Source organism: Tachyglossus aculeatus, chromosome 4 (assembly GCF_015852505.1).
Source record: "Tachyglossus aculeatus isolate mTacAcu1 chromosome 4, mTacAcu1.pri, whole genome shotgun sequence".
NCBI classification, from domain to species: Eukaryota; Metazoa; Chordata; class Mammalia; order Monotremata; family Tachyglossidae; genus Tachyglossus; species Tachyglossus aculeatus.
In genome coordinates, this window is record NC_052069.1 from 124,323,686 (window position 1) to 124,347,861 (window position 24,176).

A 24,176-nucleotide genomic window follows, 5' to 3' on the forward strand; every position below is an offset into this window, starting at 1 on the left:
TAGAGTCTAGTTGTCCTGACTCCCAGGCCTGAACTCTATCAACTAGGCCACGGTACTGTAGATGGTTTTCCAACACTGGAGTTTCTATCATTTTCTAACTCAAATTCATTGATTTAGTTGAGATTCGTTAAATAAAAAAAGCTGTACAGAATGATTTAACACAGTTATTTGAAACAAATCTTTTACAAAAAATTGGTATGGATAATCAGGAGTTTATGAGAACTGTTTTCCCCATCTTCACATCCTTTATAATTCTGATTTTTGTATGGTATTTGCTAAATGTTTACTATGTACCAGGCAGTTCAGTAAGCACTGGGGTGGATTCAAGCTAATCAGGTTGGACATAGTCCATGTCCCACATGAGGCTCATGGTCTTAGTCCCCATTTTACAGATGAGGTAACAGGAACAGAGAAGTGAAGTGACTTGCCCAAGGTCACCCAGAAGACAGGGGCCAGAGCTGGAATTAAAACCCAGGTTCTTCTGACTCCCAGGCCCTTGCTCTATCCACTAGACCATGCAGCCTCTCGTATACAGGGCTTCATTTACATTTTCTGTGCACCTTTGACAATTTATTTTCACTTTAAATATCTGATAATTATAATTATATTTGTTAATCACTTATATTCCAGGCAATGTTCTAAGCACTGGGGTAGATTCAAAATAATTGAGTTGGACACAGTCCCTGTCCTACATTGGGGTCACAGTCTTAATCTTCATTTTACAGATGAGGGAACTGAGGCCCAAAGAAGTGAAGTGACTTGCCCAACAGGAGGCGGAGCTGGGATTAGAACCCAGGTCCTTCTGACTTCCAGTCCCGAGCTCTATCCACTTGGCTGCACTGCTTCTTATGTGCTTCTCCCAGTGCTTGCCCACTGTGGGGAGAGGGCAGGATTCCATACACAATACTCACCTCCCTGATCTCTCACTACAGTCAATCAATCAATCAATCAATCGTATTTATTGAGCGCTTACTGTGTGCAGAGCACTGTACTAAGCGCTTGGGAAGTACAAGTTGGCAACATATAGAGACAGTCCCTACCCAGCAGTGGGTTCACAGTCTAAAAGCCACAGCCACAGACTCCACTTCTCTAGCTCCAGTTTACTCAATGTGCCCTGATCTCACCTATCTTGCTGCCAACCCCTTTTCCATGTCCTTCCCCTAGCCTGGAACTCCCTCCCCATCCATATACGCCAGACCACTATTCTCCCCTCCTTATTAAGGTCACATCTCCTCCAAGAAAACTTCCCCAATTAAGCCCTCCTTTCCTAGCTTGCTCTCCCTTCTGTGTCATCTATGCACTTTGATCTGTGACCTTTGGACAATTGATATTTGCACCTCCCTCAACCCCACAGCACTTACATACTTATCTTTATTATATATTATAAATTATTTATTTCTATTAATGTCTGTCTTCCCATCTAGACTGTAAGCTCATGGTGGAAAGGGAATGAGTCTGACAGCTGTTGTATTGCCCTCTCCGAAGCACTTAATTCAATGCTCTGCACATAGTAATTGCACAATAAATACCAAATAAATTGATCTGAAGGCTGTCCATCTAGACTGTAAGCTCGTTGTGGGCAGGGAATGTGTCTGCCAACTCTCTTGTATTGTACGATACCAAGTACTTAGTACAGTGCTCTGTACAAATGAGGCCTCAATAAATGTCATTGAATGAACTACACTCCCTCATTTCTCTGGTCTCTCCTTGCCAGTTTCTCCTTGCCCAAACTGATTATTGGGCAACTTTGTGTCTATTGTGCAAACTTCTACAGCAGGGGCCCCTCCCTCAGACTTCTTTGGAAATTTGAAATCATTTCTGTAGAAATGGACCTGCTGTTGCTGTCTGCCTGCCCTTTGCAAACTAATTATGAAATTCCACTCCTACACTTATTGTCGGTGAACACACCTGTGCAAAACTGTTCTCATTTATTCATTCAATTATATTTATTGAGTGCTTACTATGCGCAGTACTTGGAACAAACACATTCCATGCCCACAATGAGCTTAAAGCCTAGAGAGGGAGACTGACATTAATATAATTAAATAAATTACAGATATTCATTCACTCATTCAATCATATTTATTGAGCACTTACTATGTGCAGAGCACTGTACTAAGTGCTTGGGAAGTACAAGTTGGCAACATATAGAGATGGTCCCTACCCAACAACAGGCTCACAGTCTAGAAGGAGGAGACAGACAACAAAACAAAACAAAACATGTACATAAGTGCTGTGGTACTGGGAGGGGAGATGAACAGAGAGAGCAAGTCAGGGCAATGCAGAAGGGAGTGGGAGAACAGAAAAGGAGGGCTTAGTCAGGGAAGGCTTCTTGGAGGAGATGTACCTTCAGTAAGGCTTTGGAGAAAGTAATCCTCTGTCAGATTTGAGGAGGGAGGACATGCTAGGCCAAAGGCAGGACATAGGAGAGGGTTTGGCGGCGAGATAGACGAGACTGAGATAGAGTGACAAGGTTAGCATTAGGGGAGCGAAGTGTGCACACTTTGCTGGGTTGTACTAGGAGAGTACTGAGGTGAGATAGGAGAGGGCAAGGTGATTGAGTGCTTTAAAACCAATGGTGAGTTTTTGCTTGTTGCACAAGTGGATGGACAACCACTGGAGTTTCTTGAGGTGTGGGGAAACATGTTCTGAATGTTTTTGTAGAAAACTGATCCTCTCATTATGAGGTCTGTCTTATTCCTCTCAGGTGTTGGGAAATACCTAAATGGAGAACTCCAGCACAATTTTAAAACAGCAGTGAGAAGGGGCTAAAATCAGAAGTTCTTTACAGTTCTTTTTGCTGTTCATTTTTTTAATGGTATTTGTTACGTGCTTCCTATGTGCCAGGTACTGTTCTAAGTGCTGAGGTAGATGTAAGGTAATCAATCAATCAATCAATCGTATTTATTGAGCACTTACTGTGTGCAGAGCACTGTACTAAGCGCTTGGGAAGTACACGTTGGCAACATATAGAGACAGTCCCTACCCAACAGTGGGCTCACAGTCTAGAAGGGGGAGACAGAGAACAAAACCAAACATACTAACAAAATAAAATAGATAGAATAGATATGTACAAGTAAAATAAATAAATAAATAAATAGAGTAATAAATATGTACAAACATATATACATATATATAGGTGCTGTGGAGAAGGGAAGGAGGTAAGGTGGGGGGATGGAGAGGGGGAGGGAGGGAGAGAAAAGAGGGGGCTCAGTCTGGGAAGGCCTCCTGGAGGAGGTGAGCTCTCAGTAGGGCCATGAAGGAACTCTCGCCTATCCCGCCATCGACCCCCGGCCCACGTCATCCCCCGGGCCTGGAATGCCCTCCCTCTGCCCACCCGCCAAGCTAGCTCTCTTCCTCCCTTCAAGGCCCTGCTGAGAGCTCACCTCCTCCAGGAGGCCTTCTCAGACTGAGCCCCTTCCTCCCTCTCCCCCTCGTCCCCCTCTCCATCCCCCCATCTTACCTCCTTCCCTTCCCCACAGCACCTGTATATATGTACATATGTTTGTACATATTTATTACTCTATTTATTTATTTATTTTATTTGTACATATCTATTCTATTTATTTTATTTTGTTAGTATGCTTGGTTTTGTTCTCTGTCTCCCCCTTTTAGACTGTGAGCCCACTGTTGGGTAGGGACTGTCTCTATATGTTGCCAATTTGTACTTCCCAAGCGCTTAGTACAGTGCTTTGCACATAGTAAGCACTCAATAAATCCGATTGATGATGATGATGATGATTAGCGGCAGAGGAGCGGAGGGTGCGGGCTGGGCTGTAGAAGGAGAGAAGGGAGGTGAGGTAGGAGGGGGTGAGGTGATGGAGAGCCTTGAAGCCGAGGGTGAGGTGTTTCTGCCTGATCAGGTTGGATACAGTCCATGTCCCACATGGGGTTCACAGTCTTAATCCCTATTTTATAGATGAGGAAACTGAGGCCCAGAGAAGTGAAGTGACTTACCCAAGGTCACACAGCTGACAAGTACTGGAGCCAGGATTACAACCCAGGTCCTCTGACTCTCAGGCCTATGCTCTTTTCCTAGGCCATGTTGCTTCTCTGTGCCTCAGGGGGCTCACAATCTAAGTGAGGAAAAGGGCCTGGAGATAGACACATCAGGAGTGATAAATTAATGAAACACAACACAAACAAATACACACAGTGAAAACATCATGGTCCTGTAGCTAGAAGAGCAGAATTTCAGCTCCCTGGGGCTCAGAGTCCAAAGCACAACCAGACCGACAGGGGCCGTTGCAGCAGCCACCAGTCTTCTAGGGGTTTTGTGGCAGCCTGGTGTTCTGGGTGTTGTCCTTTTTCCTGCTTGGGTGGAGGAAGGCAGGACAGGATGGCGCCTCCTCGGTGGCATGGAAGAGGAGGAGGAGAAAGAAAAGGAGGATGAAGATAAGAATGAGAAGGAGGAGGATGAGGGGGAAGAGGAAGAGGAGGAAAAGGAGGAGGAGGAGCAGAGCCAATGCAAGTTCTGAGGGAGGCAGAATGGCTGGTTGCCCAGTGGAGTGACCTTAGTAGCTAGTTTGGACTGGTTGAGGGATTTTCAGTGGTTTTTCAAAGAGGGAATTTCAGTTTTGGTTGATTCCTGCAGCTGATTTATCATTAAAGGCTGGACCTATGAGAATTGAATTTAGTAAAGTTGAGGGAGCTGGTGAGTAGACCTAGGACATCAGACTTTTTAAAAAAATGATATTTGTTAAGCACTTACAATGTGCCTGGCACTGTACTAAGTGCTGGGGTAGATATAAGCCAATCAGGTTGGGCCCAATCCATGTCCTACATGGGACTCACAGTCTAAAGGGACACAGTTGAAGGAACTGAGGCTCAGAGAAGCAAAGTGACTTGCCCAAGATCACACAGCAGACAAGTGCCAGGGCTGGGATTAGAACCCGGGTCCTTCCAACTACCAAGCCTGGGCTCTATCCAATAGGCCACACTCCCAGCTCTTGTCAGGAACTCTTCCCCCTCCTACTGAGTCTGCCAGCCCCATGTTGGATAGGAATTGTGTCCAATTAGAGTGTGTTGTACTTGCTCCAGTGCTTAAAACAGTGCTTGGCACATATTAAAATCTTCATAAATATTATTATTATTACTGTTACCGAGAGTCATATTGTATGTTCACTGTCAATCTCAAATTCAACAGTTTTCACTGAGTTTCTACTGTATGCTGCACATTGTGGGCAGGGAATGCATCTATTATATTGTATATTGAACCACAGTAAATGGTCAATAAATATGAGTGATTGATTAATTGGTATGCAGAGACTTTTACTGGGTGTCTACTGCATGCTGAACTTTGAACTGGTTGCTTGGAAGCATACAACAAAAAATAGAAGGCACAATACAAATGCAGATTTAGGATGCAGCATGGCCTAGTGGAAAAAATACAGGCCTGGGAGTTAGAGGACCTGGGTTTGAATCCTGACTCGTCCACTTGCCTGCTGTGTGAACTTAAGCAAGTCACTTCATTTCTCTGTGCCCAGGTTTTCTCATCTGTAAAATGAGATTCAGTACCTGTTCTCCCTCCTGTGTCTGATCTGGTGATCTTGTATCTACTCCAGCGCTTAATACAGTTTTGGGCACATAATAAGCCCCAGCAATACCACAGTTATTATTATTATTGTTATTATTAGTAAATATTTAGGAAGCTAATTGAGAAGCAGCAAGGCTTAGTGGATAGAGCATGGACCTGGGAGTCAGAAGGACCTGGGTTCTAATTCCAGCTCTGCCACTTGTCTACTGTGAGACTCTGGGTAAGTCATTTAACTTCTCTGTGCCTCAGTTTCCTCATCTGTAAAATGGGGATTAAGACCGTGAGCCCATGTGGGACATGGATGGTGTCCAAGCTTATTAGCTAAAATCTACCCCAGTGCTTAGAACAGTGCCTGACACACAGTAAGCGCTTAACAAATACCACAAAATTTTTTTTAAAATTAGTCTTTTAGGTTTAGCTTTTTCCTTGCCTTCATGTTGAGAAATTGAGAATGAAACTTGATTTGTGAAATAGTTCCTTCCCCTTTCCCATCATCCTTTGAGCCAGGCTCCAGAGTCTAATGTTGGGTTAATTCAAGGGTTTGCTGAAGCAGTACCAATAAAAGCCATTAAAATTCCACTAGTGTGTTTAGTACCTTGTAACTGTAATTGGGGAAGTGTTCTGAAGTTCTAGCCAAGCACAGTTATTCAGCACATGTTGCTTTTGGGATCCATGCTAGAACGTGCAGTTGTAACAATCGATTACGGGGACATCTGAGGACAATGCTCAGCACTCACGTCTATTTCCTAGTTGAAGCCAAAATGAGCATTTCCTAATAATTAGGTATTTGTTAAGTGCTTACTCCGTGCCAAGGACTATTCTAAGCTCTGGGAGAGATACAGAAGAATTACTCCCTGTCCCCCACTGGGCTCACCGCCTAACGGGTATTTAATTCCCCTTTTAGAGATGAGGAAACTGAGGAATAGAGAAGTTAGAAAGTGGTGTGTCCTAGTGGAGAGAGCACAGGCCTAGGAGTTAAAAGGGCCTGGGTTCTAATCCCAGCTCTGCCACTTTGCTGTGTGACTTTGGGCAAGTCACCTAACTTCCCTGTGCCTTAGGTACCTCATCTGTAAAATGGGGATTAAGACTGTGAGCACCTTGTTGGACAGGGACCATGTCCAACCTGATCTGCTTGTATCCACCCCAGGTCTTAGTATGGTTCCTGGTACACAGTAAGTGCTTAACAAATACCACAATTGTTACTAACATTAATTAATATGTTAATAATAATAATAAATGATTTGCCCAAAGTCACCCAGCAGGCATATGTGGAACTGGGATTAGAACCCAGGAACCCTGACGCCCAGACTTTGCTTTGTACACTAGGGAACGCTGCTCCTCATTGGCCTTCCTCTCTTTCCTTTTCTGCCCGTGGTATTTAATGAGAGCATACTGTGGGCAGGCCCTTTTGTTTCTGTGGTTCTGGCAAACTGGAGTGGGCAGTTAGAGACCCTTTCCGCTTTGTAAACAGAGGCATCCAGGGGGGAGGAGGAGAAGGAGTTCCAGAGATCAAATCTGCCTCGGGTTCAGAGACAGACACCGTTGCTGTCTCCACCTTCTTTCAAAGGTCCCCCATGTGCCTGCTGTGACATCTTGGGCAAGTCATTTAGCTTTTCTGTGCCTCAGTTCCCTCATCTGTAAAATGGGGATTAGATAAATGAGACAGGGAGGGAGCCCATATTACACATGATTAGCTTCGTAATTACTGGGACATCTTTCTTACAAACTGCTTAAGCAACCAGACAGAGAACAACAGAAGCTGGGGCTGTGGTCGTGGAAGGGCAACTCTGCCTCGGGCTCAGAGAAATTCATCTCTTGGCATCTCAAATTCATCTCCTGGAATGAAACATCCGTGAACTTGGGTTATCCCATAAACAGTTTCTGCGCAGGGGCTTTTTGGTCCAACCCAGCAGCCCCCACACGGTGACCCCCATATGGCAGCCCCCCTAGGGCTGCCTCACTCCCTTCGAGCTGCTCCAGAGACCCAGGCTTTCAAATGCAGCCTGTGCCGACCACCTGCTCTGCCTCATCCCAACTTGCAGCAGAGGAGCGGAGTGATGGAAAGGCCATGGCAGCCGTGGAATGGAATGCTTAGCAGCCCTGGGACACTCTATTCACCCTCCCTGACCTTTGAGTGACCTGTGCTTCTGAAATAGTTCTTCAGAAATTGCCCGAGCTGAGTGCAGGGCCATGCTGGCATCTCAGAAGACTGCGGAGATCTGCATTTCTTAACCATTGATGTGATTTTTATAATGGTATTCGTTAAGTGCTTACTATGTGCCGGGGACTTTACTAAGCACTGGGGTGATAATAATAATAATGTGCTATTTATTAAGCACTTACTGTGAGCCAGGCACTGTACTAAGTGCTATGGTGGATACAAGCAAATTGGGTCTACACAGTCCCTGTCCCACATGAGGCTCACAGTCTCAGTAATTGGGTTGGACACAGCCCCTTTCCCACATGGGGTTCTCAATCTTAATCCCATTTTACAGATGAGGGAACTGAGGCACAGAGAAGTTAAGTGACTTGCCCAAGGTCACACAGCAGACATGTGGTGGAGCTGGGATTAGAAACCACGTCCTCTGTCCCCCAGGCCCATGGTCTTTCCACTAGACCACGCTACAAGCTAATCAGGTTGGACACAATTCAGAGCGGGAGCGGAGTATGGAGTGGGAGCATGGAGGGGGACACAGAACATGGAGTGGTACATGGAGCGGAGCATGGAGCGCAGCACGGAGCGGAGCACGGAGCGGGACTGGAGCACGGAGCGGATCACGGAGCAGGAGCAGAGTGTGGAGCAAAGAGCGCAGCACGAAGCGGAAAACGAAGCGGAGCACAGAGCGGAGCATGGAGCCTGGAGCACAGCACAGAGCAGAGTGCCGAGCGGGAGCGGAAAGCACAGAGTGGCCCAGGCGTGGAGTGGGGATGGGAGAAGGGGTCGCCCTTCCCACGCACGTTTCCGCTTTCTGCCCCTCACCGCCCACCTTCTGGAGAAAGGTTTCCAATCTAAGGTCCCTCCCTTTCCCGCCCCGGGGGGGCATTCTCAGCAGGAGGCTTCCAGGGGTGGTTTCCACCTAAGAATAATAATAATAATAATGGCACTTGTTAGGTGTTTACTATGTGCCAGACACTGTACTGAGCACTGGGGGTGGATACAGGCAAATCGAGTCGGACACAGTCCCTGTCCCATATGGGGCTCACAGTCTCGATCCCCTCAATGAGGGAACTGAGGCCCGGAGAAGTGGAGTGACTAGTCCAAGATCACAGCAGACAGGTGGCGGAGCCAGAATAGAACTCATGGCCTTCTGTCGCCCCGGCCCGTGCTCTATCTACTTCACCACATTGTTCCTCGGGGAGGTGGAGGCTGGCTTCAACTACCATCTCTATGCAGATGATACCCAAATCTACATCTCCTCCCCTGATCTCTCTCCCCCTCTCCAGGCTCACATCTCCTCCTGCTTTCAAGATAGCTCTACTTATACGTTCTCCCATCACAACAAACTTGACATGTCCAACACGGAGTTCCTTATCTTCCCACCCAAACCCTGTCCTCTCCTGGACTTTCCCATCACTGTAGACAGAACCACCATCCTTCCCGTCTCACTAGCCCATGACTTTGGGGTTATCCTTATTCATTCATTCAACCCACATAACCAATCCATTACCAAATCCTGTTGGTCCCACCTTCACAACATCACTAAAATCTGCCCTTTTCTCTCCATCCAAACTGCTCCCACATTAATTTATCACTCATCCAATGCCGCCTAGATTATTGCATCAACCTTCTTTCTGACCTCCCAACTTCCTGCGTCTCCTCACTCCAGTCCACACTTCGATCTGCTGCCTTGATCACCTTTCTACAGAAACGTTCAGGACATGTCACCCCGCTCCTCAAAAATCTCCAGTGGCTGCCTATCCAACTCCGTATCAAACAAAAACTCCTCACCACTGGCTTTAAAGCACTCCATCACCTCACTCCCTTCTACCTAACCTCACTTCTCTCCTTCTACAACCCAGTCCGCCAAGTTCACTCCTCTGGTGCTAACCTTCTCACTGGGCCTCCATCTCACCCATCTTGCCGCCAACCCCTGGCCCATGTCCTCCCTCTGGCCTGGAATGCCCTCCCTCCTCAAATCCGCCAGACATTTACTCCCCCCCACTTCAAAACCTTACTGAAGGCATATCACCTCCAAGAGGCCTTTCCAGACTAAGCTCCACTTTTCCTCATCTCTCACTCCCTTCTGTGTTGACCTGACTTGCTCCTTTTGCTCTCCTCCCCTCTCCCCACCCCACAGCACTTTCTTTATATTTGTATCTGTTTATTTTTAATTCTATTTGTTCTGTTGATTTTGACACCTGTCTACATGTTTTGTTTTGTTATCTGTCTCCCCCTTCTAGACTATGAGCCCATTGTTGGGTAGGGACTGTCTCTATATGTTGCTGACTTGTACTTCACAAGCACTTAGTATAGTGCTCTGCACACAGTAAGCGCTCAATAAATACGATTGAGTGAATGAATGAATATCCCACATGGGGCTCCCAATCTTATTTCCCAACCCTTTAGACTGTAAATTCATTGTGGGCAGGGAATGTGCCCGTGACATTGTTCTATTGTACTCTCCCAAGCATTTAGGTAGTGCTCTGCACACGGTAGTGCTCAATAAATACGATTGATTGATTGTACTTCAGATGAAATACTGAGGTCCAGAGAAGTGAAGTGATTTGCTCAAGGTCACACAGCAGACACGTGACAGAACCGGAATTAGAACCTTGGTCCTCTGACTCTCAGGTCTGGGCTTTGTCCACTGGGACATGGGCACCTTTAGTGTGCAGAACACTGTACTAAGTGCTTGAGAAAGTACAACACAACAGAATTGATAGGCACAATCACTGCCCACAAGGAGCTGACAGTCTACAGCCAAAGACAGATATTAAAATAGGTTATGGCGAGGAGAAAATTGAACACTATTCCTATTAAATCCCAAACTCATTTGAAATCTGCTGCCTCTGCTTCAGTGTTTACCATTTACAATATATGCCAATGAATGATTCATTCATTCATTTGTTGTGGGCAGGGAATATGTCTATGATCTCTCTTGCATTATATTCTTCCAAGTGCTTATTACAATACTCTGCGCACAGTAAGTGCTTAATAAATACCACTGATTGATTGATTCACAGCACAGACCAGGCACAATCTCTGAATAATTGGTCGGTGCCCCAAGAATGTCCCAGGAAGGAAGAAAACCTAAATCCCACCCCATCCCATCCCTCGAATATGTTGTAAACCTTCTTTAAAGTAAATCTTAAGGGCAAGAGGAGAATGTCTTTTAGAGTAGAGAGCTCATTATCCAGTCTTCTACTATTATTTAATGTCCCCAACACCTAGTACAGTGTTCTGTCCACAGCTAGGGCTTAGTAGAGGGCTCTGCACACAAGGAGGCACTCAATGCAGTAAAATTCACTTTTTTAAGGAATTTGTTAAGCACTTAGTATGTGGCAAGCACTGTCCTCTGTACTTTGACAAGCTCATCAGGTTGAACTCAGAGGCCCAGAGAAGTGAAGTGAGTTGCCTAAAGACAAGGACTAGAACCCAGGTCCTTCCGACTCCCAGGCCTGTGTGTTATCCATGGCTGCTTAATGATGATAATGATGGTGGCGATGATAATGATGATATTTATTAAGCCTTTACTTTGTGTCATGCAGTATGCCAAGCATTAGGATAGAGGCAGGATCATCAAATTGGGCACAGGCCCTGTTCTACGTGAGACTGAACTCCTTCCCTGTCCAAATCCTCTCCTCCACCTCACTTTCCCATCACATTAGCCAACACCATCGTCCTCTCACCTCTAATCTCACGACCATGTTATTATCCTCGACTCCTCACGTTCTTCGACTCTCACATCTGTCAGTTGTGAAGTCCTGTCATTCCCCCCACCACCCCCCTCAACATTTTTTTGGATCCTCCCCTTCCTCTCCATCCAAACAGCATCACCCTGGCCTAGGTAAGTGGAGGTCACTACCTAATTAAACCACTGTATCAATCAATCAATTGTATTTATTGAGCGCTTACTGTGTGCAGAGCACTGTACTGAGCGCTGGGGAAGTACAAGTTGGCAACATATAGAGACAGTCCCTACCCAATAGTGGGCTCACAGTCTAGAAGGGGGAGACAGAGAACAAAACCAAACATATTAACAAAATAAAATAAATAGAATAGATATGTACAAGTAAAATAAATAAATAAATAGAGTAATAAATATGTACAAACATATATACATATATACAGGTGCTGTGGGGAAGGGAAGGAGGTAAGACGGGGGGACGAAAAAGGAGGACGAAGGGGAGAGGAAGGAGGGGGCTCAGTCTGGGAAGGCCTCCTGGAGGAGGTGAGCTCTCAGTATGGCCTTGAAGGGAGGAAGAGAGCTAGCTTGGCGGATGGGCAGAGGGAGGGCATTCCAGGCCCGGGGGATGACGTGGGCCGGGGGTCGATGGCGGGACAGGCGAGAACGAGGCACGGTGAGGAGATTAGCGGCAGAGGAGCGGAGGGTGTGGGCTGGGCTGTAGAAGGAGAGAAAGGAGGTGAGGTAGGAGGGTGCAAGGTGATGGAGAGCCTTGAAGCCGAGGGTGAGGAGTTTCTGCCTGATGCGCAGATTGATTGGTAGCCACTGGAGATTTTTGAGGAGGGGAGTAACATGCCCAGAGCATTTCTGGACAAAGACAATCCAGGCAGCAGCATGAAGTATGGATTGAAGTGGGGAGAGACACGAGGATGGGAGATCAGAGAGAAGGCTGATGCAATAGTCCAGATGGGATAGGATGAGAGCTTGAACGAGCAGGGTAGCGGTTTGGATGGAGAGGAAAGGGCAGATCTTGGCAATGTTGCGGAGCTGAGACCGGCAGGCTTGGGTGACGGCTTGGATGTGAGGGGTGAATGAGAGAGCAGAGTCGAGGATGACACCAAGGTTGCGGGCTTGTGAGATGGGAAAGATGGTAGTGCCGTCAACAGAGATGGGAAAGTCAGGGAGAGGGCAGGGTTTGGGAGGGAAGACAAGAAGTTCAGTCTTGGACAAGCTCAGTTTTAGGTGGCGGGCAGACATCCAGATGGAGATGTCCTGAAGGCAGGAGGAGATGCGAGCCTGGAGGGAGGGGGAGAGAGCAGGAGCAGAGATGTAGATCTGGGTGTCATTAGCGTAGAGATGATAGTTGAGGCCGTGGGAGCGAATGAGGTCACCAAGGGAGAGAGTGTAGATCGAGAACAGAATGGGACCAAGAACTGAACCTTGGGGAACCCCCACAGTAAGGGGATGGGAGGGGGAGGAGGAGCCTGCAAAAGAGAATGAACGACCGGAGAGATAAGAGGAGAACCAGGAGAGAACAGAGTCTGTGAAGCCAAGGTCGGATAGCGTGTTGAGGAGAAGGAGGTGGTCCACAGTGTCGAAGGCAGCTGAGAGGTCGAGGAGGATTAGGATAGAGTATGAGCCATTGGATTTGGCAAGCAGGAGGTCATTGGTGACCTTTGAGAGGGCAGTTTCCATGGAATGTAGGGGACGGAAGCCAGGCTGGAGGGGGTCAAGGAGAGAGTTGGTGTTGAGGAATTCGAGGCAGCGCGTGTAGACAACTCGTTCAAGGAGTTTGGAAAGGAATGGTAGGAGGGAGATGGGGCGATAACTAGAAGGTGAGGTGGGGTCAAGAGAGGGTTTTTTTAGGATGGGAGAGACATGGGCATGTTTGAAGGCAGAGGAGAAGGAACCAGTGGAGAGTGAGCGGTTGAAGATGGAAGTTAAGGAGGGGAGAAGGGATGGAGCGAGAGATTTCATGAGATGAGAGGGAATGGGGTCAGAAGCACAGGTGGCCAGAGTAGCACTTGAGAGGAGGGAGGAGAGCTCCTCTGAGGATACTGCTGGGAAGGATGGGAGAGTAGCAGAGAGTGTTGAGAGCCGGGGGGTTGGAGAAGGTGGTGGGGGTGACTTTGGGGAGGTCGGACCTTCTCACTGGTCTTCCTGCCTCTAGCCTATCCCCATACAGTCTAGACTTCACTCTACTGCACAGATCATCTTTCCAAAATTCTGTTTTGCGTGCATCTCTCTGGTCCTCCAAAATCTCCCATAGTTCCCCACTCCCCTCAGCATCAAACAGAAACTCCTGACCACTGGCTTTGAGCCATTCTAGCAGATAATAATAATTGTGGTATTTATTAAGCACTTACTATGTTCCATGCACTATACTAAGCACTGGGGTAGACACAAGCAAATCGGGTTGGACACATCCCTGTCCTACCTGGGGCTCACAGTCTCAATCCCCATTTTACAGATGAGGTAATTGAGGCACAGAGAAGTGAAGTGACTTGCCCAAACTCAGGTAGCAGAAAAATGGTGGAGTTGGCATTAGAACTATCCAACTCTCCCACCTTGGATCTTGGCTTGCCTCTTCCCCCTTGCTCCCACCCCCATCTTCAAATCCATTAGACCCTAGGTCACCCCTTTTCAAAGCTCTTCTGAAACCCCACCTCCTCCAGGTTGCTTTTCTCCAGTCCTTTTTTTCTTCCCTGGTTACAACCTCTCAACTAACATCAATCAGTCAATCAATAAGTGGTATTTATTGAACCTTTACTATGTGCAGAGCACTGTACTAATCATTTGAGAGAGTACAATATAACAGAGTTGGTAGACACGCTCCCTGCCCACATTGAGCTTAGAGGGGGAAGCAGACCTGAATGTAAACAGATATCTCAGTACTTCTGCACTTACAGCCTCCTATTTCATTTCTGAAAAGCTTGATTTACATACTCTGCTACTTCCTCCTCTTTTATGTAAGTTATTCTGTTTCCATCTCCCATATCAGAAGCTTCTTGGAGGGACCTGGATCCTGTCTTCTACATCTGTCACAAGTCCTCTCACAAGTCTTCATTACAGTGCTCTCACACTGAAGACACTATCAACTGATTGATTAGGAGGGTGGTTCTCTTATCCCCATTTTCCAGTTGAAGACAGAGAAGGAAACAATAATAATAATAATAATGGTATTTGTTAAGCGCTTACTGTGTGTCCATCCCTGTTCTAAGTGCTGGGCTAGATATGAGGTTATCAATTTGGACGCAGTCCCTGTCCTGCACAGGGCTCACAGGCTAGGTAGGAGGGAATGGGATTTAATCCCAATTTTACAGATGAGGAAAGTGAGGCACAGAGAAGGTAAGTGACTTGCACAAGGTCACACAGCAGAAAAGTGGCAGAGATGGGGTCAGACCCCATGTCCTCTTACCCTCAGGAACTGTGGTCTTTCCATTACACCATGCTGTTTCTCTAGGTGAGTAGTGCAAGGCTATTTGAAACAACCAGTTATCCAAATCAAGGATACTGTAGAAACTTATAAAATCTGGACGAGCACCTGCCTGGAACAGGAAAGAAAAGGCCATTTGTTTATTTAACTCTGAAGTTTCTGAATGAGCTTCAGCTCCATTTAGTTTGTGGATTCATGACTTCTAGAGGTACGATGATCACAAGGCCTTTGAACTTAGGGAAAGCAGGGGAAAACAGAGGATTGAATGGCGGAAGGGGCAGAGAGCATTGCTTAGGACGATCCCATCCTATCAGAAGCTGGTGAGGCAGAAGTGAGGGAGGAGTTCACCTCCCTTCTGTCCTTCTACAGCCCAGCCCACACACTCCACTTCTCTACCGCTAACCTCCTCACTGTGCCTCATTCTCGCCTGTCCCGCTGTCGACCCCTGGCCCATGTCCTACCTCTGCCCTGGAATGCCCTCCCTCCTCCTATCCACCAAAACCCTCACTTCTCTCCTTCAAAGCCCTACTGAAAGCTCACCTTCTCCAGGAGGCCTTCCCAGACTGAGCCCCCTTTTTCTTCTGCTCCTCCTCCCCTCCCCGTCACCCCTACTCCCTCCCTCTGCTCTACCCCCCTTCCCGCTCTGCAGCACTTGTGTATATATGTACATATTTATTATTCTATTTATTTTATTAATGATGTGCATATATCTATAATTCCATTTTTTAATTATGATGCTGTTGATGCCTGTCTACTTGATGTGTTTTGTTGTCTGTCTCTCCCCTTCTAGTCTGTGAGCCTGTTGTTGGGTAGGGATTGTCTCCATCTGTTGCTGAATTGTACTTTCCAAGCACTTAGTCCAGTGCTCTGCGCACAGTAAGCACTTAATAAATATGATTGAATGAATGAATGAATGAATGAATGGATGGATGAGTTCAGGGGGCCAGACAGGACTGGTCTGAGGTCAGGTCCTGAAACAAAATAGATGGATGTGGTCTGGTCTCCAGGGGCCGGCGGACTAAGGGCTCAGAAGCTAACACAACCAACAGAGGTAAGTGGACCAACAGAAGCTGAATTGGGAGGGTTGAAAGGAAATCCTCAGGGCAGACACGGGAAGAAGGAGCACAGCATAGAGAGGCTACGCAGTGCTGTAGAGAAGCAGCATGGCCTAGGGGATAGGGCACAGGCCTGGGACTCAGAAAGGGCTGGATTCTAATCCCAGCTCCTCCACTTGTCTGCTGCGTGACCTTGGGTAAGTCACCTCACTTCTTGGTGCCTCTGTTCCTCCAGCGACTGTATTTTGGAAACATTTTTTTTGTATGGTATTTGTTAAGCGCTTACCATGTGCCAGGCACTGTATTAAGTGCTGGGGTGAAATACAGACTAATAGGGTTGGACACAGTCCATGCCCTGCCTTTACCTCTCAAATGCCAGGAACTGCTAGCACAAGCCAGCGAGTTCATAGAAACTTTTATAAGCAGCCTATTTATAGTCTGGCCTTTACACGACCTATTCAGGCCTACCGATGATCAGCAGAGCTGGAGGGCTTTTCAGGGAGTGTCTTCAGCGGCCAATGAGGAGTTCCATCCAAAGCATTATCATATATGGGTCTATGTCTACCAACTCATTGTCCTTTCCCAAGCACTTCATCCAGCACTCTGCCGGCAGTAAGAGCTCAATACATACCAGTGGTTGACTGATTTCTTGGGAGAATACAACAGAGTTAACAGACATGTTTCCCTCCCACAAGAAGCTTACAACCTACAGGGGGTGACAGACATCCGGCCCCCCATCAGATCATGAGACAAGTAGACAATAGGGATTATAGTAAGGGCTCAATACCTATCATTGATTGATTCATTGACTGTAAACTGTCCCTCTGCACTACAAACTCACTGAGGGAAGTTTTTGGTATTCTAATTATTTTGTATTTTCCTTTCCCAAGCACTTAGTACAGTGCTTTGTACACAGTAAGCTCTCAATAAATACCGGTGATTGATTGACTATAGACTGTCCTTCTAGACTAAGTTCGTTCATTCAATCGTATTTATTGAGCGCTTACTGTGTGCAGAGACTGTACTAAGTGCTTGGGAAATACAAGTTGGCAATATATAGAGAAGGTCCCTACCCAACAGCGGGCTCACAGTCTAGAAGGGGGAGACAGACAACAAAACAAAACATATTAACAAAATAAAATAAATAGAATAAATATGTACAAGTAAAATAGAGTAATAAATATGTACAAACCTATATACATATATGCAGGTGCTGTGGGGAGGGGAAGGAGGAAAGGCGGGGGGGTGGGGAGAAGGAGAGGAAGGAGGGGGCTCAGTCTGGGAAGGCCTCCTGGAGGAGCTGAGCTCTCAGTAGGGCTTTGAAGGGAGAAAGAGAGCTAGCTTGGCGGATGTGCAGAAGGATGACATTCCAGGCCAGGGGGAGGACATGGGCTGGGAGTCGATGGCGGGACAGGTGAGAACAAGGCACAGTGAGGAGATTAGTGGCAGAGGAGCGGAGGGTGCGGGCTGGGCTATAGAAGGGGAGAAGGGAGATGAGGTAGGAGGGGACGAGGTGATAGAGAGCCTTGAAGCCGAGGGTGAGGAGTTTTTGCCTGATGCGTAGGTTGACAGGCAGTCACTGGAGATTTTTGAGGAGGCGAGTAACATGCCCAGAGAGTTTCTGCACAAAGACGATACGGGCAGCAGTGTGAAGTATGGATTGAAGTGGGGAGAGACAGGAGGATGGGAGATGAGAGAGGAGGCTGATGCAGTAATCCAGTCGGGATAGGATGAGCGATTGAATGAGCAAGATAGCAGTTTGGATGGAGAGGAAAGGGCGGATCTTGGAAATGTTGCGGAGGTGAGACCGGCAGGTTTTGGTGACGGATTGGATGTGAGTGGTGAACGAAAGAGTGGAGTCGAGGATGACACTAAGCTTGCGGGCTTGCGAGACGGGAAGGATGGAAGTGCCGTCAACAGTGATGGGAAAGTCAGGGAGAGGGCAGGGTTTGGGAGGGAAGATAAGGAGTTCAGTCTTGGACATGTTGAGTTTTAGATGGCAGGCAGACATCCAGATGGAGATGTCCTGAAGGCAGGAAGAGATGCGAGCCTGGAGGGAGGGAGAGAGAGCAGGAGCAGAGGCGGAGATGTACATATGAAGTTCACTGTGGATAGGGAACATGGCTGCTAATTCTTTTGAATTGTACTTACCCAAATGCTTAGTACGGTGCTCTGCACACAGTAAGTGTCCAATAAATGAGTTTGACTGGAGAGATAAGACAAGAACTAGATCAATCAATCAAGCAATCAGTTGTACAAGCTGAGCACGTGCTGTGTGAGGCCTTCTGCAACTAAGCCCTCGTTTCCCCTTCTCCCATTCCCTTCTGCATTGCCTTCCACTTGGATCTGCACCCTTTGTTCACCCCTCCCTCAACCCCACGGTGCTTATGTCTGTATTCATAATTTAATTCTATTAATGTCCGTCTCCCCCTCTAGATTGTAAGTTTGTCACAGGCAAGGAATGTGTCTATTAATTCTCTCCCAAGCACTTAGTATAGTGCTCTGCATCCAGTATGCGCCAATGAATATGACTGATTGATGATACAAAGTGCTTGGGAGAGTACAGCAAAGTTAATAGACACAATCCCTGCCTTCAGAGAGCTTACAATCTAGTGGGGGAGACAGTTGCAGAAAAATGCTGCCTGCAGAGAAGAGTGATCAAATATAAAAAAAGGTACAAAAGTGCTAAGGGGATGTGTCAGAATTCAAGTGCTTAGGTGATGTCAAAATGCTGTGGAAGAGTGTGACAAGTCTCCAATTCTATGCAGACAGTCATTATGGAGAAATCTTGGGCTCTTGAAAAAGATCTCCTTCCTCTCTAGAATTCTGTGATATAATGGCCTCTCTGTAATCTTCTGGATTTCTCTCACACTGCCATATCCAGAGGAAGAGTCTGTGAAGGTGATAAAATGAAATATCCCATCAAGCTTATATGGCTCTCTGCAGGGCTGCCATAACAATAATAATAATAATATAATAATACTGTGGCATTCCAGTCAATCAATCATATTTATTGAGACCTTACTTTGTGCAGAACACTGTACTAAGCCCTTGGGAGAGCATTTATTAAGTGTTCCCGTTGTGCCACTCACCATACTAAGCATTGGGGTTGACACTTTCATTAATTCATTCAATCATCTTTATTGAGTGCTTATTGTGTGTGGAGCACTATACTAAGCATTTGGGAGAGTACAATACAATAATAGGTAGATTCCCTACCCATAACGAGTTTACAGTCATCAGATGGGATTATCAGCCTCATCATCCTTTGTAGGATTAACTTCAAGTGTGGCTTTACTGAGTGTTGGAGCAAAAATAATAATAATAATAATAATAATAACAATGGCATTTGTTAAGCACTTACTATGTGCAAAGCACTGTTCTAAGTGCTGGGTGGGGCACAAAGTGATCAGGTTGTCCCACGTGGGGCTCACAGTCGTAATCCCCATTTTACAGATGAGGTAACTGAGGCTCAGAGAAGTGAAGTGACTTGCCCATCAGTGTTGGAAAGTGTTTCAAGGAGAAGTCGAAGTGCCAATTCATTGTCTTTACTATTCCTTCTTTGTCTGATTAGAGGTGGGAGCCAGCTCTACCCTTCCTTGGTGCTGTGGCAGGGGATGGGGGTCCATAAACACCTGTTCCCCCTCTCCTTTGGAGCTCCATGTGGGACAGGGATTGTGTTCCTCCTGCTGATCTTGTATCTACTCCAACGCTTAGTCCAGTGCTTGGTTCATAGTACAAGTTTAACAAATATTCATTCATTCAATTGTATTTATTGAGTGCTTACTGTGTGCAGATCACTGTACTAAGTGCTTGTAAAGTACAATTCAGCAACAAATAGAGACAGTCTTTAATCAAGTCTAGAAGGGGGGAGACAGACAACAAAACAAACATACAAGTAGACAGGCATCAATTACCATAATAATAACAATAATATTCATTCTTCTGTGATGCATAGATATTCTTGGTTTGGTTTCAGTCTGGGTAAGCCTGTGTAGCCTACAGAACCACACCATCACATTAATTTAATTTATTAATGAATTAATTCATTAATTTAACCAAATTAATGGTTCTGGATCCCAGGCCATGGGCAGCCTGGCCTAGTGAATAGAGCCTGGGCCTGGGAGTCAGAAGGACCTGGGTTCTAATTCATTCATTAATTCAATCGCATTTATTGAGCACTTACTGTGTGCAGAGCACTGTACTAAGCTCCTGGGAAAGTACAATACAGCAATAAAGAGAGACAACCCCTGCCCACAACAAGCCTACAGTCTAGAGGGTGGGGAGAGAGACATCAATATAAATAAACAGACATCAATATAAATTTAAAAAATTATAGATATATAAATAGGTGCTGTGGGGTGAGGAAAGGAGGGAAGAGCAAAGGGAGCAAGTCAAGGTGACACAGAAGGGAGTGGGAGATGAGGAAAAGTGGGTCTTAGTCTTGGAAGGCCTCTTAGAGGAGATATGCCTTCAGTAAGACTTTGAAGGTGAGGGGAGATAATTGTCTGGCAGATTTGAGGAGGGAGGGTGCTCCAGGCCAAAGGTAGGACATGGATTAGGGGTCAGTGGTGAGACAAGCGAAATCGAGGCACAGTGAGAAGGTTAGCATCAGTGGGTTGTGTTGTAGGAGAGAAGTGATGTGAGATATGAGAGGGTAAGATGATAGAGTGCTTTAAAGCCAATGGTGAGGAATTTTTGTTTGTTATGGAGGTGGATAGGCAACTACTGGAGATTTTTGAGGAGCAGGGGTGACATGTCCTGAACATTTCTGTAGAAAGATAATCTGGGCAGTGTCCTAGATCCACCTCATCTGCTATATGACCTTGGACAAGGCATTTAACTTCTCTGTGCCTCAGTTACCTCATCTGTAAAATGGGGATTAAGATTGTGAGCACCATTTGGGACAGGGACTGTGTCCAGCTCGATTGGCTTGTCCCTACTCTGGTGCTTATAACAGTGCATGGCACATAATAAGCGCTTAACAAATACCACATTTACTATTATTGTGATGGAACTTCACAAGGATTCAATTCAGTCAGGCAGTCAATGATATGAAGTGCTTACAGTGTGCAGAGCACTGTACAAAGCACTTGGGAGAGTACAATAAAACAATATAACAGAAAAATTCTCTGCTCGCAACAAATTTAACAGTTTAGAGAGGAAGACAGACATTAACAGAAATAAATAAAATTACAGATATGTGCATCAATGCTGTGGGGCCATGCCAAGATCTGCAGATGATAGTTTCATGGCAAGAAGTAATGTGATCTTGGAGAAATTGGGCACTATGGAGTGAACACCTCACTGTAAAACACTTTCTGAAATCCCATGGCTCAGTGGAAAGAGCAAAGTCCTGAGAGTCAGAAAGTCATGGGTTCTAATCCCAACTCTACCACTTGTCTGCTGTGTGATACTGGGCGAGTCACTTCATCATCATCATCATCATCAATCGTATTTATTGAGCGCTTACTATGTGCAGAGCACTGTACTAAGCGCTTGGGTAGTACAAATTGGCAACATATAGAGACAGTTCCTACCCAACAGTGGGCTCACAGTCTAAAAGGGGGAGACAGAGAACAAAACCAAACATACTAACAAAATAAAATAAATAGAATAGATATGTACAAGTAAAATAAATAGAGTAATAATTATGTACAAACATATATACATATATACATGTGCTGTGGGGAAGGGAAGGAGGTAAGATGAGGGGAGGGAGAGGGGGACGAGGGGGAGAGGAAGGAAGGGGCTCAGTCTGAGAAGGCCTCCTGGAGGAGGTGAGCTCTCAGTAGGGCCTTCAAATCTCTGTTCCTCAATTACCTCATCTGTAAAATGGGAATTAAGACTGTGGGCCCTGGGACTGTGTCCAACCTGATTATCTTGTACCTACCCCAGCACTTTGAACAGTTCTTGGCATATAGTAAGCGCTTAACAAATACCATTATTATCATCCCAGGAATTCACACAGCGCCCGACAATGTTGCGCCTCAGTCAATTGGTTGCTAGTCAACATTGCCACCTAGTGGTCAGGACCTGGTAAAACATGTCAGAATTTTACCTGGGAGCAGGGATCCTTTTGCCTGAATAATTGCGTTATTTGTTAATCAATTAATCAAGGGTATTTATTGAGCACTTACTGTGTGCAGAGCACTGTGCTAAGCGCTTGGGATAGTACAATACAACAGAATCAGCAAACACATTCCCTGACCTCAACGAACTTACAGTCGAGGGAGACTGTTTAGAGTCAATCAATCCCAGGTATTTATGGAGCACTTACTATGTTCAGAGCATTGTACTAAGTGCTTGGGTGCCCGGTAGCCTGTCTTTGACTCTCATTCCCACTTCCCAAACCCTTACTTAATACAGTATCCTGTAAGCCGCGTGGTTTAGTGGATAGAGCACTGGTGTGGACGTCAGAAGGTCCTAATCCCTCTGGAGAGAGCAACAGGGGAGACCGACCCCACCATGACCCTTTAATCCTCCCACTCCAGTCAGCCCATCCCAGTCCTCTGTTCCCCTCTCACCACACCTCCCCTGCCCCCTTTGCCACCCAGCCCCTCCCCACCCTACTCCCTGCCCCATTCCTGTAATCCTGTCCCAGCACCAAGTTGGTCACCAACTTGGACATACACTCGATCTCATCATCTCTAGTTACTGCACAATCTCTACCCTCACCAACTCTGAAATCCCCCAATCTGATCACAACCTTCTCACCTACCTTCTTTCCCACAGACCTCCTCCTCAACTCACTCTCATCCAACCCCTTGCCCCGTCCATAGCCTCAACTGACTGCGGGTGGTGGAGCCCCCTGCTCATCATGGGGAAGCTTCCCTTCATCCTGACCCAATCACTATTCCTCCTCCACATCCCTGAAACCTGCTTCTCCCCAGACGACAGTCTCCCCTACTGCTCTCTCCAGTGGGGGGATCATCTTCTCCCACTCCCCCAAACTCTCTGGGAAAGGAGGCGGCATTGGCTTCCTTCTTGAGCCCCAGTGCCTCGTTTGCACCATTCTACCTCCCCCATCCCTTTCTTTTTCTACTTTCGAGGCCCATATAAACTACCTCTACCACCCACTCCAAATTCTAGTAGTCGTCATCTCCCGCCCACCTCCACCTCCAACTTCTTTATCCATTTTTATCCCTTTCTCACATTCCTTCTCTTTTTCTCCATACCTACACTGATCCTTGGGGGCTTCAATATCCACATGGATGTTCCTGATGACCCTTCCACTGCCCAGCTTCAATCATTACTCAAGTCCACTGACCTACTGCGCCACCCCAATTCACCCATTCACCACCCTGGACACACACTCAAACTCATCATCTCTAGCTACTGCACAATCTCTACCCTCACCAACTCTAAAATCCCTCTGACCAAAACCTTTTCACCTGCCTTCTCTCCCACAGACCTCCTCCCCATAAATCTGCACTGTTCCCCCACAGAGACCTCTGATCTTTTGACTCCATCCAATATTATCAATTTATCATGCCCCATTTAGCCTCCATACAGCAACTACCTTCCATTGATGATCACACTGACACTGCGGACACCACCCTCTCTACTAAACTCAACTCACTCACTCCCCTATCGCTTTGATGATCTTGTACCACTACCCACAGCCCTGGATCACCTCCACAGTTTGTCTCCTTTGTTCTTATGCACAAGCCGCAGAATGCTGCTTGCGGAAATCTAGATATGAGGCTGACTTCATCCACTTCAAGTTTATCCTTGCATACTTCAACTCTGCCCTCTCCTCTGCCTGACAAAATTACTTCTCCATCTGTATTGACGCCCATGCCCAACATCCTCACCAGTTGTTCCAGATGTTCTTAACTCCCTCCTCAAACTCCCTCTCCCTCCACTCCCCCATCCCTTGCCCCGAATAACTTGGCCACCTACTTCATTAAGAAAATTAACACTATCAGGCATGATCTCCCTAAAATCTCTCCTGCCCCCTCCATTCTCTCCGCATTCCTGCCCCTTCTTCAACTCTCCCATCTTTCCCAGAAGTATCTCTAGAGGAGATCTCCTGCCTTCTCTCAAAATCTACCCGCTCCACCTGCGCATCTGACCCCATTTACCCCTCCATTTACCCCCTCCATTCTTCCCTCCCTAACAACCATCTTTAATTGTTTGCTCTCCAATGGCTTCTCCCCCACTGCTTTTCAAACATGCCCACATCTCCCTTAGCCTAAAAAAAATCCTTCCTTAACCCAAAGTCTCTCTCCAGTTATCACCCCATCTCCCTCCTACCATTCCTCTCCATACTCCTAGGTTGAGCTATCTACACCCACTGT